Genomic DNA, 10,759 nt, shown 5'->3' with positions numbered 1-10,759 from the left:
TAAGGAACCTATATTTAAAACACACGCATTTTAACTTCTAGATGTATTTTGCATTAGATATTAAGAGTTTTTTTTAGGCCAGTGCAACACATTCGTCCTTCTTGGCCACCATAAAACAAATATCTTCATCCTAAGACTTGACTGTCCTCTAGCATGTGAGGCTGGAGTTCCATATTTACCTGTAGGTTACATGATGATAATCGATCTGAACCAACTGAGCCAAACCCAAAGTGCTGATGAAGACCCTGAGACGTGGTTGAAAGCTGCAGGAGTCTAAACTACTCTTTCCAAAAAACAATGGACTGTCCCAGTTCATGGAGTTGTGATGTTCACTGTAGCTCACAGGTGAGTGATACACAGCGCGCAGGTCAGGACTGTCATCGTCTTTTCTTGTTCCATGAAAATAAAAGACCTGCTGTTCACATCTGCTCTGACAGTGTGGTGTTTCTGGTACACTGTTCAAAAATGAATCGCACATTAAACTCTATTACTGTGTCATTTTAAACTCTTCAGATTTTGTCTTTGAATGAATCAAAGCATCACAGTGGTCAGATTGATATGACTGGTTTTACAGCCCTCTGTGTCCTGATGCCACACCCGTATTATGAAGAGCAGGGAAGGGGCAGTTGTATTTATTCAACCAATCAGAAATGAGCTGAGGTGACCCTGCATACACACACACAGACTAAGTTGCAGCACGATTTGCATTATTCATTTCATTTCATTTCTTTATTTATTGAATTGGGACAGTGCACATTCATCAACACTGCTTCATCCTCTATGTGCAGACGTCACACAAACACACTTGTGCTTAAAGCAGAAGTAAGCGAAAACATTTGCCAAGAATGTTTCCATTCGCTTTTGTCCTTCTTGCACCGGTCCAAGAATTTCATTGTGCGTGCTGAGGCTCATGGGAAATGTAGTGTGAAAACAATTTGCTTTCTGAAGCTCCTCATTGTCACTTTAAAGTCTCAGTGTCTGAATACAGTCTGTGTCCATTTCAGTGTGGACTGAGGCTTTGATACTTTCATAGTATGATAATATATGGAACCTAGAGCTGCTTTATAATCACAACACATGGACATTTACCTTCACATCATAATGGACCTTTAATAATGATGTTGGTGCTGGTACAGTTTGATGGTGCATGGAGGGAAGTCATCATGTTTCCACCACAAATCTGTGCAGTCATGTCTAGACCTCTATCACTTTACACATACACATACACATATATGTGTGTGTGTGTGAGCTCCTAGCTTTGACCCCAGCCTTCCTGGTGGTCTTTTGCTCTGTGGTGGACTCCCGGTGTGTCACCATGTGCAGTTGTAGTGAATGAGCTGATGATGAATCTGTCACCCTCCTGTAGTCGGAGCTTAAAGAGAGAGAGATTCAGTTTATTTCATTCCTCAGCTCCTGTGTGTCATGTTGTTGCTCAGCCTTGAGCCATCTTCTCCACCAGGTTACCATTGTTTATTATTACTCTTCTCCTCTCCTTGTTTGGGGGGTAAAAGGGTTCATTTCATCTAACCCACCCACACCCCTCTGCCCCATGGCCGTATTACAAATTTATAAAAGAAACATTATCTTGAATCATTCAATTCGGGGAAATTAAATTTTGAAGTGTCCCATTCATAATTCAAGGGTGTCTGAGATAAAAACCCCTTAAATCCTTGAATATATTATCATAATGGGCACTGGGGTGGGCAGTGGGGAGCGAGGCATGTCCACTATTGTTAGTACTACTCGCCGCGTGAGTGCTGGGAGCGGACCACAGTCCTGGGACCAGCACTCCCAGCTAATCCTGCCGTATGAATTATAAACTGCCATCCATATTAATATACAATGGTAGCAGCCACGACCAGTACCCGGCTCACCGTGGGACGGCACCATTGTCATGCAAGTGTTTACTGGTGTCACGCAGTGGATGGTGGGGTGTGTGCGGGTGGTGGTGGTGGGGGGGGGGTTACAGTTAGACCATTAGCATTTCAGAAGAGTGAGCGTGGAAGTGAAGGTGATGGACAGATTAAGTACATTGTTTTCACACTTGCTACCATCTGTTACCTCACTTCACAGGACCAAGTCTCAGTGTTCACTTACTATCTTCCACCACACACACACACACACATATATGAAGCACTAATATAACCTCTGATATAACCTCATCTGGCAGATGCACTTTCAAACTGCTCCAGGGCTCTTTAGCCAATAAATGTGCATCCAGTGGAAACTGATACACAATCATATCCTGTTGGAACCAGTGTTACAGTCACTGTTAGCTAAAAAAAAAAAGTGTGAGAAAAAGAAAAAGTGAAAGGTGACAATTTCATGAATAAACTGCAATTTGAAAATAAATGTAAAAGTAGTTGTAATAGAATCAAAGTATTACAATAAAAAAGTCATAATCTTACAAAGAAGGATTAATCTATTAATTTAACCGTCACTTTGAGATGAAGGATCAAGGAAAGATCCAGTTCAAGAGGGAATGTTGAAATGTTTCAAAAATGAATTCAGATAAAAAAGTCACAAGACTGTGAGAAAAAGAAAAAAAGTTACTTGTCATGATTTGATTCTGCAACAAACTGAAAAGAGCAGAATCACAGTTAGCCTCCTCCACTCAGAATACTCCCACAGGCTACATTCCTGTTTCTCTACAGTCATGAAAAATATTGAACAGCTGAATTTTGTCCTTATTACTGTGTGAAGTCTTGACTAATGGCTAAAAAACTATTTTATGTGCTCACAGTGACCTTGACACTTAACCACCAAACTCTAAACAGTTTGTCCAGGTGTTATGTTACTAAGTTATAGCATTCACAAGGCCAGAACCATTGTTTGTGAGTTCACCATGAACTTGGACAGACGCGAAGACGACATGCCTCTGGTTCTGGCTGGTACAAGCACAGAGGCATAAAAATGACAGCAAAATCTATCGACCTTTAATCCATTTTTTTTTAAATTCATCTGTTTTTACTGTAATTCTTGCTCTCCAACTAAAACCATAATTCTCCTGAATGCATCTGTTTCCTTGCCCCAGAGGATAACTCCACTTTGACACTTAATGTCTTTTTTTCTGATGAAGAGTTATTTGATTTAAAACCATTAGCTGGCAAATTCTGAAAAGTGATGTTGTCAAAAGTTCAACTAACCGTATCCACATTTACACAGACAACAGTCTCTTCATCAAAGAGGGAGCTTCATTCATCATAATTTCCCTGCAAAGTCTTAAAGTTATGGCTGAAAAGTTTTGTGAGAGATCACACACTGGCCTTGACCTTTGACCCCAAAGTCTAATCAGGTTGCCATTGAATCCAAGTGATGATTTGAGCAAAGTTTTGGAGGGTATTCCTACAGAAGTTGTCAATATATCATGTCCACCACTATGTTTGCTCCAAATTCGAAGACGTTTTGTCAAGAAGTTACCGAGACATCATGTCCACGAGGATTAAACAGACCCACATCTCTGTTCCAGCTCTGGTTCTCTTCATTTGACTCCGTCCATCACAAGGTTTGTATTGCAGAGAGTAGAACATATCATTGGTGTGAAGGACCCACACCAGGCTGGTTTAAATCAGACTTACCAGATTGATCTCACTTTGTTCGTGTTAATTAATGATAATCAACTGTGTTAGAACCCAGAATAGACAAAGAGTTCAAAAGCCTTCTGCTTATGTACAAAGCTTTAAATGATCAAGATTCATCATCAGAGAGCTCATAGTCCCCTATCCTCTGTGGCAGAGCTCATACATAGATCAGGTCAGGTGAGTCTGGTCATGCTGCTTCACAGGCTGAGGCTGCTGAAGGAACTCCCATCATGCACTGAGAACCTTCTCTCTCTTTCTCTTTGTCCAATTCTGTCACTTACTGCATGTCATTAACTTTCTTCCTCTCTCTCTCTCTGTCATTATTTAATAATAACATTACTCCACTACTAACCAGTTTGGCGGTGCTTCAGTACAACAGCAGATCTTCTTGAACGTAAAACCTCACAGCCGCTCAGCAAAGTCATCTGCCTGAAAGAAAGAAAGAGAGTCTGCTGAGGACTGAACACACAGTCCTCAGCAGACTCTCACATGGCTTGAATGAGGCTGAAAACTGAATGTGGTCAAACCTTTGCTGTGGTTGTCATGACAATCAGACACAACATTTCAGTGCTCACTTCATGGACCTGAAACTCATTTGCTTTCCTGATTTTGTGACTTTACAGTTTGTGTTTTTCCCAGCTTCTTCACTCCATCTCCTTTTCTTTTTTTTTCTGTAGGGGAGACAACATGGGTCAAGAATTTCACCAAGCAGGAACAATTTAGGTATCACCTGACTCATTTTATATGTGACAGTTGACAGTCGTGTCACTATGCCTCCAATTGATCATGTGTCCTGGCTACTTGGCCACAGGGATAACCTTTTGGTCGAATGGCAAGCGCACATGACTCTTACCTGGGAGACTAGGGTTCAAACCCCACCTGGGCCCTCCTTCGTCCTGCCACATATACTTACTCAATGCAGTCCTTATTCCACATACACAAATGTTCCATTGATGTGAACACACATGCAGCAAATATGTCCATTCAAAAGTTGAACACAAAACTTTAATATTACATTTTGTCAATATCCTGATATATAGTTACATTTTACATCAGGATATTGTACCTGCAGTGACTTTGACCATTTCGCTCTTTGTTTTTAAGACTAAACTAAATGTGTTATATTTGTATTTCAGAGAAACAGCTTACCATTTAATAACAGCCACAGCTGACTATACAGTATGACTAAATAGAGAGATACAGACAGATATATTAGAAATGTTCTAACTGTCCTCAGTCCCTAGAGATCTCTTGAAGTTCTTTTGAAAACGTAGTAAAATGTTCTTGCGTTTCCACTGAAGCGCTAACTGTGACTGGTGATTATGTCCCCCTCCCCACCTGTGCACCTGAAAAGACACGTGCAGTCAACACTAATTAAAACCACACGTGCTGTAACACTATGTTTAATGCTTTAACATTGTTGTGGTTTAGCTCTTAGCGCCTGTGCTGTCCACAAATAGGAAGTGCTAGCATGAAGGTTTACATGGCTCGCGGTGGCCTATGTGGTTGCAACCTCAGCCGATGGCCGGCTCTACTCAACACCTGTACTGACATGTAAGACAGGCTTTATTTGGTGTCTTCAGTATCTATTGTATCTTTGAATATCTTGCTCATGAACGGGTTACAGTTTGCTCCTACCACATTTAGCCTTTCAGTTAACAGCTGCCTGGCCTTCTCTTAGAGCCTCGCTGATGTTCTCACGCCTACACCACTAGCAAAGAATAAAATAAACTTCAACAGAATGAATCTGAGATCAGGTCAAAAATCTAATGTAGCCTATGTGGAGATGTCCCCCGGCCTCCTGCAGGCCAACACTCACTCCCAGAGCAGGACTGACTGTGATTCAGGACTCCTGCCACATCATAATGGAAACATGCTTTAATACTGAGGAGGTGGGCGGATGGGAGAGGGATGAAGGAGTCTCCGGTCTGACGTGAGAGGTCTTCATCGTGGAGGACAGGAGGACTGACTGGACAAAGGATTTTGGCAGAGAGGAGAACAAAGACAGAGAAGACGAAGGTCTGAGAGCTGCAGGGGGAAAAGGACGAGGAGGAGGAGGAGCTGCTCTTCCTCAGCTCTGGTTATCATGTGAGTGATGCTCACATGAGAGAAGATGCCGTTCACACAGGAGTAACACAGATGTTCACAGAACAGATAACTTTGCAAACATTGTTTTATTTCCTTTAGAGAGCATCAGGTTGTCATGTGAGCTCTAAACCGACTCACAAATCCTAATGAATAAGTTTGTCACTGCTGCCGTTACTTCACCCAGTTCATCTTCTCCCTTCTGCAGTGCAAAACATAAAACACGTTTGATGGGTTTTACTGTACATGATCTCCTGCAATTGTAAATATTCCAATTTGTTTCACTATTCAGGTCTGGAAAAATCTTGTGCTACAATTTCAGAAAGCCATAAAGTGGAGCGTACCATTTCTATAATATGTTGTCGTATGTCTCATCTTTCCAACAGACTCATGTCTTCTCCTTCAGAGGACTCTGAGTCCAGACTGTCTTACCTGAGAGTTCAAACTTCTCACATTCAACTCCAGAAGGACACGAGAATCAGTTGGAACAACAACGTTCAACCTGATGCTCAGCTTGGCTCAGGTAACATCTCAACACTTCAACACACCTGTACCTGACTGAGACTAAACACACAAACAAGAAAACAGCCTTGACAGAGAGTAAAATATAGTTTTTCCCAAGCAGTCTGTAACATATAAAAATCTAACATTTTCATTTTTTATTTACATATACATATATAGGCCTACATTGTTATTTGAAATGTCTTGGTTGTGTTTATTCAGCTTCATCTTCGAAGACTAATAAGTACCAACTAGTATACATTCAACTCAGATTTCATCTTTAACAGAAATTCTTATCAGATATTAAAATGCTAAGGCCACAGAGGCAATAGCAAATTAATAAAAGGCTGCAGATATAACAGTTTTATAACAGGATGACGCTGCACACTGACCAGCCTGGAAAAAAAAAATCAAAACTTTATAAAGTGATAGAAAAAAACAGTTGTAGAGTGAACAGTCTGACGCAGAGTCCCCGCTGCTCTGAGGCCTATCACAGTATCACTATCAGTTTCACAGTATCACAACAGAACCCCGACCAGCTCTATAATAATAATAATAATAATGATAATAATAATAATATCAAAATGAGATAATATAATAATGATCATGATAAATACTACAGCTCGGCTAGTAGAGAACACACTAGTCCACATCTGCTTTCCCACTGCTGCGCTGCATCGTGACCTGCAGTTCAGGCTGAACATGTTCTTCCATCTCAGTGAGCAACATTTAATTTTTAATCAAACTAAAGCCCAGGAAACTGTGTATTGCAACAGTGACACGGCTGCATGTGTAATGGATGGTGTCTGTTTGATAATGCATGAGGAGGAGGTGGAGGAGGTCAGAGGTCACGGCTTGGTCCACACCTTTCAGAGTCAAAGAAATCACCTCGACTGTGTGTGACTGACGTGACATCACGGACATGGAAGGAGAGATGAGTCCAGGAATGGAGGAGGAAGAAATAGAGGGATGATAAAGGAACACATGTTCAGGCCAGCTGAGCAGAGATGCAAATGGCATGCTGATAAATCCACAGACAGACACACACACACCTGCTCTCCTCTCCTGCCTTTTTATTGAACACGCTGTAATGGGCTGGCTGTTCTCTCCTCAAGGCCTTTCCTCTCCTTTCTTTATTTCTCCCCCTCTTCTCTCATTTTCTAATCTGACCCAGAAACACAGAAAAGATGGACGGAGAAAAAAAAAAGTGAGCAATGTCACAGTATCTCCATCTAACAGCCTCTTCTTTCTTTCTTTCTTTCTTTCTTTCTTTCTTTCTTTCTTTCTTTCTTTCTTTCTTTCTTTCTTTCTTTCTTTCTTTCTTTCTTTCTTTCTTTCTTTCTTTCTTTCTTCCTTCTCACAGGCAGAGGGAACATCATTCTCTATTCTGCAGGTCAGAGAAGGAACAATTAAGTGTGGAGGGCACTGGGAGTCGCAGACAGGTGATGAATGACCAGGCTGGCTGCAGCTGACAATATGCAGACAAGCCAGATCATTTGCAAATGGATGTGGGGAGATGGAGGGTGTGTGTGTGTGTGTGTGTGTGTGTGCGTGCATGCATGTATGTGTGTGTATGTGTGATGGTAGGGGGGTGGTTAACCCTTTACAGGACCATTTCTCACCAAGGAGAAGGGGGTTGGGTGGCGGTGGTGGTGATGTTGGGGAGGGGGGGCAGCCACCTGCCCAGCAGAGGGGCTCATTTGTTAGAGCTGATGGTGGCTTCCAGACAGCACTCTGCCCCAGGGAATAGACGCTGCTGCAGCATCATCACATCACCGTGTTGACCAATAGCCCGCTACACAAGTCGGTGTGACGGAGTCAAAGTCACTGTGGATGCAGATGACTCTGTTGTTATCAGCAGGCTCCACAGCCCCCTCCTCAACTCAGCTACAGCACCTAAGACACAAGATAACAACATTACAAACAGCCCCAGACAATTATTGACTAGATTATATTGTTCTTCCTGCTTTTGTTGAATCAGTTCGGTCCGGTTTTGAAATCTTTAAAAGAATGAGCTCCATCCAGATAGAAGAAGCTGAAATCCACAGTTAAAAGGCTGAGAGTTGTTAAAGAAAATTGAGCCAGTTACTGTAAGTGTCTGCTGTTACTGTAAGCTGTGACCCACCAATCAGCTGACTGGACCATGTTACCATTTGACTGAGAGAGTTTCTGCTCTTTAAATGTGCAAACCAAAAACATCTCTCTATTTTTGTTTTTTTCTTTTACTACCCTTTACATCTTCCTCATTTAAAATCTTCTGATACTTCCTGTCTAAACCTACAGTTATTTATTTATTTCAATAACATTCTCACAGTATTACAATTGTATTCTCATGATATTAAGACTTGTTGAAGGTTATGTCTTTATTTTCATAAAATCTAAACTTTTCTTGTGGAATCATGACTTTATTCTCGGAATCTTGCAACTCAATCAAATGTATTTTTTCAGCAAGCAGCATCTCAGCTATGAAGAAATAATACTGTCTTTGTATCTGACACTGAACCACTTTAGGTTTTGGAAGTTGGTTGAATGAAAAAATCCAATCCCACAACATCTAAAAAAAAATCATAATACTCAATACTCTCTGATGAAATGATACCACAGTATAAACCAAATTTGAAGACATTTGTCAAGATTTATACTATCAACACATGATGCCCACTCTTGTAGATTATGCAATCAATTTGGCAATTTCTGCTTTGTGCTTGACCATATTATATTTTAATCATATTTTCCCCTAAAGTTTCCTTTTATCTGGTATGTGACCACATTGCAAGCAGAGGAATAATGTTCTGCTGACTGGTATTGTGAAATCAGCATTACCCTGTATATCTGGTGTAAAACAAGGACCATGTATCAACAGTCCTCCAGAGTTTCTGTACAGTTACCTTTTCAACATACAACATTTCAAAGATACTGTACTTTTAAGTGACTGGCCCCTGTAATATATGCACTATGTCCAACATAGCATGCCAGAATAGACTTCTATCTGGACATATTGTTTATTGTTTATTTAGGATCCCCATTAGCCAATGCACAAACGCCAGGCTAGTCTTCCTGGGGTCCTTTTCAAAAAGTTCAAAATAAAACAACAATACACAGATCCAGTTACAATACAAATAAAGGGGCAAAAAAGGAAAGAAAAATAAAGTTCTCAAAATGGTAACATAACTCTTAAGTCTGAAAAGTGACTTTACATGTTTCGTAAATGCTTTTTTACTTGGAATAGTCCTAATATTTAAAGGAAGAGTGTTCCATAATGAAATGCATTATAACCAATCTGATTAGAAAGAGCTGTAGGATACTGGTTGTGAATAATGTTTTGAACAAATAACAATAAACTGCTGGACTATGAATAACCTTCAGCCATCCAAGACAAGAATGCATTTGGTCAATAAGAACAATCAAGAGTAAGTCTAGCTGCCCTATTTTGAGCTGTTTGTAATTCTGTAAACTCAGACTTGGGTGCAGAAGCCCAAATAACTGAACAATAATCAAGATGACACAACTTACATACACCTTTCATAGATATCTATCAGATGTGTTTGATTTCATTAGGGCCACTTATGAGTGGCTCTGGAGGTTTAAGACTTTAATCTGTGAAGCGATCACATTACCAGACTAGAACGCCACCGGAGGAATTCTGAATGCGCCTGCTGCTCGGTGCACACACACGGACACACACATCCATCAGACGGCATTTTTTCCAGGCTACGTTAACCAGACGTCCTGTACGGTGATGTCAGTGGACCACTGTAAAGATGAACTAGACTGGTGCAGCTTTAAAAATATAACAGCAACCCACACACACACACATGCGTCTTCATTGACCTGAGGTGTGGACAGAAGCACCACTTAGTCACCTGACATGTAGATCAATCACTTACTTGATCTCTAATACCCTTAACAAGGTACATCTGCATTGGAGGACGTCTGAGTCACTCACACATATTCACATACACACGTGCGCGCACACACACACACACACACACACAAAGGTAGTGTCCTTGTTTTGCATGTGGCAGACGTTGACTGTCTGGTTGATGGATCTGTTGTGCTGCTGGTGATGGAAGCCAGGAACTCTCCTCCTTGTCATGTACAGTATACTGTACAAATGTGTGTGTGTGTGTGTGTGTGTGTAGTGTAATGGAGAAATAAACATAGTGATTTCTGTTTGGCTCTGGAAGAAGTATCACTTGATTTAAAGCTGGTAATACACTGTGAGCTGCAGTGGAGGATCACGTGTTGTTTCACGTGTTCAGTGGCTGCGTCGCTGCTCCTGCAGCTCTGTCTCACTACACCTGCTTGAATGTGAGATTCCTCTTCATTATACTGTAAATGAATTGAATAGTTTTCGCAAGAAATGTATGTAAAATAGCCTACCAATGTCTCCACACACAACTACTATAATGTGAAAATATATATTTACAGTTTATTTTTTGTTTGTTTTTCATGTCAGCCTTTGGTGGAAGGAGTCCACAAGTTAATGTGATGTTGCTGCCATGGCGTGAATGTGACATCAACAGGTGTCTTTATTTGTTTATTTCCTCCCACCTTTGAAATGAAATGACTGAAATAAAAAAAACACACGT

This window comes from Trachurus japonicus, chromosome 22 (assembly GCF_045865225.1).
Source record: "Trachurus japonicus isolate A0001 chromosome 22, Traja_1.0".
Classification (NCBI taxonomy): domain Eukaryota; kingdom Metazoa; phylum Chordata; class Actinopteri; order Carangiformes; family Carangidae; genus Trachurus; species Trachurus japonicus.
The sequence above is the reverse complement of the archived record's forward strand: the minus strand, read 5'-3'. Positions refer to the sequence as shown.